We start from the raw sequence: 8,456 nt of genomic DNA, 5'->3' as shown, positions 1-8,456 counted from the left end.
AAATTTCCACGGTGTGCAGAAGGAAGGGGTTTGTAGATCCCTTTATTTTTCTTTCATAGCAGTCACATTGCAGCTACATTTTATTCCAGCTACATCTTCCATTTTCTGATGAAGGCTTGGAAAATATTATCCTTTCTCACATGTTTTACATACCATGGGTTATAGTAACCATACAGTATATCCATAATCCACCCGATACCTCCCTGTGTCTAATATATCTTGACGGGTAAGAGTATTTGTTATGTACTGCACATTACACAACAAATAAGATGATATCAAATGAACATTATGATATATCATCTCAGTTCCATGCTTTCTGTGAATATATTACTGTATTTTTTGCACCATAAGACACACTTTTTTCCCCCCCAAAAAATGGGGGAAATGTCTTTGCGTCTTATGGAGCGAATAATGACCAGGGACCGCCCCACCCTGCCATCGCTATTACAGAGGCAGAAGAGAGGCATGAGAGCAAAGGACAGACATCCCAAGCCCCCGCCAGCGCAGTGATCTTCCCGCTGGGCCTGTCACTCAGACAGAAGACAGAGTAGCCGAATCGAGTATGGTGTCAGGTCAGGCTGCATTTCCGGCACTGGTAAGGCTGGATTTCTGGTAAGGCTGGATTTCTGGCACTGGCAAGGCTGCATTTCTGGCACTGGCAAGGCTGGATTTCTGGCACTGGCAAGGCTGTATTTCTTTGGAACAGGTCAGGCTGCTTTTAATGGACACTGGTAAATATTTTAGTACACCATTTGGTTCAGAATATTTTTTTCTTGTTTTGCACCTCTAAAACCTAGGTGCGTCTTATGGAGCGAAAAATGCGGTATATTAATAGATTACTTTTCCTTTTATTTATGTATACAGTTTTGAGTGAACAAACATTTGTTAAGGATGGTCTGCATTTTTTAAAAGTGAAGAATTCCTTTTCTACAATAAGATCATAATACAGCTACTGTACCGTATTTATCGGCGTATATCGCGCACTTTTTTGCCCTGAAAATCAGGGCAAAATCATGGGTGCGCGATATACGCCGATACCCGCTTTCCCACGCCGAGTTTTGAATACTGCGCCGACATATACCGAGCGCAGTACACTCGGGTATAGTCGGCCAGTCTCGGCTTCTTCCGCGGTCACGTTCTGGACGTGAGCGCGACACTTGCCGAGCCTGCCCGAGTGTACTGCGCTCGGTATAGGCTGGTGCAGTATTCAAAACTCGGCGCGGGAAACAAGCGGGGAGGACGCCGCGAGGACGCCGCAGGACCCGCCGAAGAGGACACCGGACCCGCCGCAGAGGGACACCCAAAGCCGCAGAGGGACACCCGAAGCCACAGAAGGACACCCGAACCAGCAGAAGGACACCCGAACCAGCAGGATGCCGGACCCGCCAAAGAGGACACCCGAAGTAGCAGAAGGATGCCGGACCGGACGAGGCCGCCGATGGACCGATGGACGCCGCGCAAGACACCAAAACTGTAAGTACAAAAATAACTTTTTTTCCACAGGATTGGGGGTCACTTTGGGGGTGCGCGGTATACGCGGGAGCGCGTTATACCGCGATAAATACGGTAATTAACTACTTAGAATTATTTTTGCTAGGTGACAAGTGTAATTCTTTCCTAATCTGTTCCTTTTTTACTATGGATATTAGCTATGGTCTTCAAGCAATAGGCATTTTGTATAATGAATAGCATAAATTTTAGTGCAGCACATGTATATTATAATGAATAGTTTCCTGGGAGCTCTCATACTGGTAATGTGCCATGTTAATATAAATACTATGGGCCAGATCCACATAGAAATGGACAGGCGCAGCGTATCAGAGATACGCTATGCCGCCGTATCTTACCTGGCTCTAAGTCGAATCCAGGAAGAATTTGCGCCGTAAGTTACGGCAGCGTAGTGTATTTCTGGCGGCGGAATTCAAATCGGCGGGTAGGGGGCGTGATTCATTTAAATGAAGCGCGTCCCCGCGCCAATTGAACTGCACATGCTCTGTTTCGAAATTTCCCGCTGTGCTTTGAGCGAAATGCCGTCGCAACAACGTAATTTTTTGAACTTAGACGTGACTTCCGTCCATCCCTATTCACGGACGACTTACGCAAAAAAAAAAATTCAAATCTCGACACGGGAACGACGGCCATACTTTAAAATGGCAAGTCTATCTATACGCCACAAAATAGCAGCTTTAACTATACGCCGGAAAAACCCGACTACAGACGACGTTAGAAAATGCGACGGCCGCGCGTACGTTCGTGGATCGTCGTAAATCGCTAATTAGCATACCTGACGCGGAAAACGACGCAAACTCCACCCAGCGGGCGCCGAAGTATTGCATCTAAGATCCGAAGGCGTACGCAGCCGTACGCCTGTCGGATCTTACCCAGATGCCGTTGTATCTTGGTTTGAGGATTCAAACTAAAGATACGACGCGGGAAATTTGAAGATACGCCGGCGTACTTGCTCTGTGAATCTGCCCCTATGTTTCTATATTTGACAATTGCCAGCACTAAAAGCAAAAAAAAATTAAAAATTGATCTCCAGCTTATTGTGTAACACAGATAATTTTTATACTACACTACGTGCAAACACTTCAGCCAAGGCAGTGGGAAACCAATTCTATTTAATAAAATATACTAGCCTAAAAAAAACTATTAGGGCTTTTCCTTAGAATACAAAATTATATAATGCATTTACCTGAAAGCTAAGTACAAAGAGTCACACAGGCATTTATGTCAGCTCTGCAGGGGATATGCATAAGGAAAACGAGAGCAGATTTACCAATGTATCTTTAAAGGGACTGGGTTTAAAGATGGCAGACAACATTGAAGGTGAGAGTAAGTGGAAGAATTTGGAGCATTCTAGTTTTCTAACAACAGAACATGGATTCAGGCTAACTATAAATAGCCATGAACAAAAAACAGCCCAGATGTCAATATTTTTCTCGGTTGGTATCAAATGAAACTAATTTGGCCCCAGCAGGCGTTTTTGTAGTGCTAATGGAAGTTATTTTCAGTTATCACATCAGAACATAAGTATTCAAAGGTGGTAATTTCTATTGTAATCTAGAGATCAGTTTATATGTGGGGGGTATGCTTTAAACTAAGCCTTTATCCTATCAAATGCTAAAACCATAAACTACAATGGAATGATGGCCTATATTACTCCCACAAGAGTGAATACACGACCTTGAATTCTACTATGATGTTCTCTCAGTGTGATCTGTCACAGTGTCATGTTTGAAACACTGTGAAGGTTGATATTCCTGTAAAGGAAATATATCCATATAGACCAACACAAAGTGGCACATAAATAAGTTAATAAGTGAAAGGAAATGATAAATGGTTTTCATTTTTTTTACAAATAAATATGTGAAACATGTGGCATGCATTTGTATACAGCCCCCCTGAGTCAATACTTTGTAGAACCACATTTCCCTGCAATTACAGCTGCAAGTCTTTTTGGGTGTGTCTCTACCAGCTTTGCACATCTAAAGAGTGAAATTATTTGCCAATTCTTCTTCTCGGACTCTTAATTGGATTTAGGTCTGGACTTTGACTGGGCCTAACACATGAATATACTTTAATCTAAACCATTCTGGCTGTAAACTAGCTCTGGCTGTATGTTTAGGGTATGTTTAGGGTCGTTGTTGTGCTGGAAGGTGAACCTCCGTCCCATTCTCAAGTCTTTTTTGCAGACTCTAACAGGTTTTCTTCTAAGATTTCCCTGTATTTGGCTCCATCCATCTTCCCATCAACTCTGACCAGCTTCCCTGTCCCTGTTAAATGGTGGTGTGTTCAGGGTGCAGTGTTAGTTTTCCGCCACATATATTGCTTTGCGTTTAGGCCAAAAAGTAAAATTTTTGTTTCATGTGACCGGAGCACCTTCTTCCACATGTTTGCTGTCTCCCCCACATGGCTTCTCACAAACAGGACTTCTTATGGTTTTCTTTCAACAATGGCTTTCTTCTTGCCACTCTTCCATAAAGGCCAGATTTGTGGAGTGCACGACTGATAGTTGTCTTGTGGACAGATTTTCCCACCTGAGCTGTGAATCTCTGCAGCTCCTCCAGAGTAACCATTGGCCTCTTGGCTGCTTCTCTGATTAATGCTCTTCTTGCTCAGTCTGTTAGTTAAGGTGGACAGCCATGTCTTGGTAGGTTTGCAGTTGTGCCATACTCTTTCCATTTTCGAATAATGAATTGAACAGTGTTCAATTAGATGATGCTGTTTGCTCACTAAGGTTCTCTAACAAACCTCTGAGGGCTTCACAGAACAACTGCATGTATACTGAGATTAAATTACACACAGGTGGACTCTATTTACTAATTAGGTGACTTCTGAAGGCAATTGGATTTTAGTTGGGGGTATCAGAATAAAGGCGGCTGAATACAAAAGCACACCACACTTTTCAGATATTTATTTGTAAAAAAAAATTAAAACCATTTAGCATTTTTCTTCCACTTCGTGTTGGTCTATCACATAAAATCCCAATTAAATAGATTACGTTTTTGGTTGTAACATGCCAAAATGTGGAAAATTTCAAGGGGTGTGAATACTTTTTTAAGGCACTGTATGATATTTGCATGTGAATATTTCATAGTTACCACTTGCAGCCAGTAGGCGTGTTGCTCTATACAAGATACAAGACAAGGAGCTCCCTATGGGCCTTTTCAACTGTATTTATGGTAAAAATATACCTGAAAATCAAATAAAAAAAAGTCTGTAAAGACTGCAAAATTACTCAGAGGAAGGCCACACCCTCCCTTTTTATTAGCAGATGTGAGCATCTACAGTAGACAGTTATTCACAGGTTGCCAACGTGCATGTAGAAAGTAGTGGGTTTCCTAATCAGAAACCTAATTTTTACAACAATTCCAGTGACTGAAAAAAATAAAGAAATAAAAGTCTCAATAATTGTTTGTAATTTATTAATTTATTGGTAGATTATTTAAGAAATACAGTGTTTACCAATAATTATTTAAATGTAGAAAGAGTTACATTCACTTCCACTTACCGGAAACAACAAATTGTACTCATCATGGCAACATATTCAGTAACCCTGATGAAACACTGCCTGAGATACAACTCTCTTATGCTTCATATCATGAGGAAATTATGATTTACAGTACATGTACAAAAGGAAAACATACTGAGTGTCATTTCCAACATCTGGCATGCACAAAATATATATTTTTGCTTTAAATGCCCCTTGCCATAGCACCAACAAACTGTTGCTAACTAAGCTGAATATCATAGAGAAAGGGTGCAACTGTGGATTTAGGTAAGAGGTTATGAAATTGGGGTTGGAGAAGGGTGCTATGGCAAGGCTCAAACCCTTTACTATTGCCTATAAGTCTGTTATTTTACTCTTGAGGTTGCACTGTATCATAGCAGCAATCATATTTTAATAATAGCTCTCAGACAGATGTCGCATTGAATACAACAACTGTAATCAAATGTCAGACTCAAAAGAAAAATAAGACCTGTAATTCGACCGTGCCCACATGTTGTAATTGACCCCCATGTATTTACAAAATACAAACCCAAAGTGACCATCTTGTCAATTTGCAAACTAGACCAACACAATGAAGCCAATGACTGACAAGTAAAATACTGCTGGGCCCAAAGTTGAAACAGAGAGAAGACATGGGCAAACACTTGTTTTACATAACTGGCTGATGTACAAACATAACATTCTTCTTAATGTTTAAAATTACAACAGCACTGAAAAAATTAAATAAAATATACAAAAATAAAAAAATTGATAAAAGACAGACGCTTTGCGGTAAATTTACTCACAGTTGTTCAAGTTCCTTTTAAAGATATTTTTAAACAGAAATATATCAAATACATTTTAAAGTTTTATTTACAGTGTTAAAGCTCATATATATTTTATTATTTACATAAAGTAAAATAAAGAAAATGTTTAGTACAAAAATTATTTCTTTCTAAGGAATACCCAATGGTAAACTTTTGATGAAAAATATTTCTGGATTCATCAAAATCTGCTGGCCTTATAAACCATTGTGCAAAATGTCTGGCTGAGCTCCGTTGACCAAAAAATCTTCAAGTACGGTTGGAGTGACCTCAGCAGATCCTAAACTCTATAGATTACTTATGGTGTTAGTATAATTCATCCCCTGTTCTTCATTTATAATGCACACGCACTTTAGAAACATTGCATACATTGGATAACAGGTAAGTCACCCTGAGAATCCAAACCTTTAAAATGTGTATGTAGAACATAAAAAAGTAACGTCCACCCAAAAATGACTGTTTCATGAATAAATCTATTATGATTTGTTTAATGAATGGCCCTTGCCTTAAATCCTAAGCTGTCCTCCACAGTACCTCTTTTTGGCCACAAGCTACCCTCAGACTCCTGGGTTAAATGGCATCCAACATCACTAAACCTAAAAGACTGAGAAAAAGAATGTCACAGCCGTGCCTCTTGAGCATGGTGCCCCGCACTCAAAGTATATTTACCACATCAATGCCATTTTCTGCATCATCCATAACTACTTACCACTGGAAAATTATGGAGAAGGAAGAAGACCCAGCTTATCCCAGAGTGTGACCAGCTATTAAAAAAAGGCATAAAATACCACTGAGGGGATACCAGTGAAGGGAGAAGGAAGGCCTTTGAAGGAGAGCCTCTAGTTTGTATTTCATACAAAGGAAAAAACTGCGCTAAACAATATATAAAATCAACATCAATAAAGATCAGAGGCAGCAAAAAATGAGATAAACACGAATAACATAATAGAAAAAAAAATTGCGCCAATGAGAAGAACCAGCAACCCTGTGCCAGTACTAATACACAAAGAAAGTCTTTTATAACCCCTATAGAAATTGAATAATGGGGGTATAGAAAACAAAGTCCCGATGTGTAGAGTGGATCACAAACAGGATGTAACAGCACCACCGTGAATGAGACTTCTGTGAGGAAACCACCACCTAATGGAAAGCCGCTTACCGGAACAACCAGATTCATAAGCATATACTGTAGGTATAACTCCATCCACGGACCGAGACACCGGATTAACAGGGAATCCAATGGGCAGCTATCCAAAGGTAAGTTCACTTGCTCATAGAAAAAGGTCCTCGGTATAAAGGTATGGAAAAAAACTGACCCATCAGGCCAGGAGAAGCCGGTGAAAGGCGACATTACTGATCATCCGCGGTGGTGCTGTTACATCCTGTTTGTGGGTTTTGATGTGATCCACTCTACACATCGGGACTTTGTTTTCTATACCCCCATTATTCAATTACTATAGGGGTTATAAAAGACTTTCTTTGTGTATTAGTACTGCCACTGGGTTGCTGGTTCTACTCATTGGCGCAATTTTTATTTGTATCTAGTTTGTATTTGACGGTAATGTCATTTTAATTTAAAAACTATGCACAGGCAACTAGAAGTGCCTACTCAACTCTGCAGCAGTCTCAGTGCCGCTATGGCTGAATCATGGGCCATTCTGATGGGCAAGACTCCCACACTTCCTTTTAGCTTTGAGGGATGCCTGCTATCTCCCTTCTCCCAAAAATTGACTGGCCATAAGAGGCAAAAAGGGGGCAGGGATATTTCAATATTACTAGGAAGGACTTTGTCTGTCAAATTGGCCTAGTATTTGGGTATAGCAGGGAAGAATTGGAGGCTGCTACAGGTAGAGGTACTTATGCTTAATATCTTTTTTAGGTAAACTGACAGAGTTGCTTTAAGTGAAAAGTGATGTATTTTGATGTATTATGTCAAAGGAATTTAATAATCTCATATAAGATAATATACATTTTGCCCCGTTTTGCCGATTATTTTAGTTTATACAGAGCAACAGTCTATGTAGAGAGGTTACATAAAAGGAAATGTATCTAAAATTATGCACAGGACACATTTAAAACATATCAGTGACCAAAATTAGAAACTATTGAACCTAATGCATATAAGATTACCATTCTGTTCATAGTGTTAATTTAAACCTCTCTCCCCGCATAGAAATTTTAATAAGGTCTTGCTGTAATTTATTACTACTACTACCAATAACTAATCAGTTTTAGCATTTAAAGAACTTGTGAAATAAAGTAGGTGGCCACAGTGCTCAGCCTTTTTCAACTGGGCGGCAAATTTAAAGGGACGTACAGGTACGCTCATTTGCCTGCCCGTGCCATTGTGTCGACATATATCGTCGTGCGTTGGACGGCAAGCGGTTAATCAGCAGCCTTAAAATCGAATGTAAATTAGTAAAAAAAATATTTACCATAATATTACCATATTTATTTCATTAATTTGCTATTCCTATTGTATCCTCTTAATTTATTTTTCTATATACAATGTCGACTCTTTTACTTTTAATGCTTCTCATATGCTTTGTCTTGCGAGAGCTTGGATTTATTAGACTTGTAAACTAATTTAGAAAAAGAAACAAACTCTCAGTTTATCTGACATTAAGCTGAAGTGGAGA

The sequence above is a fragment of the Rana temporaria genome, chromosome 2, assembly GCF_905171775.1.
Source record: "Rana temporaria chromosome 2, aRanTem1.1, whole genome shotgun sequence".
NCBI classification, from domain to species: Eukaryota; Metazoa; Chordata; class Amphibia; order Anura; family Ranidae; genus Rana; species Rana temporaria.
The sequence above is the reverse complement of the archived record's forward strand: the minus strand, read 5'-3'. Positions refer to the sequence as shown.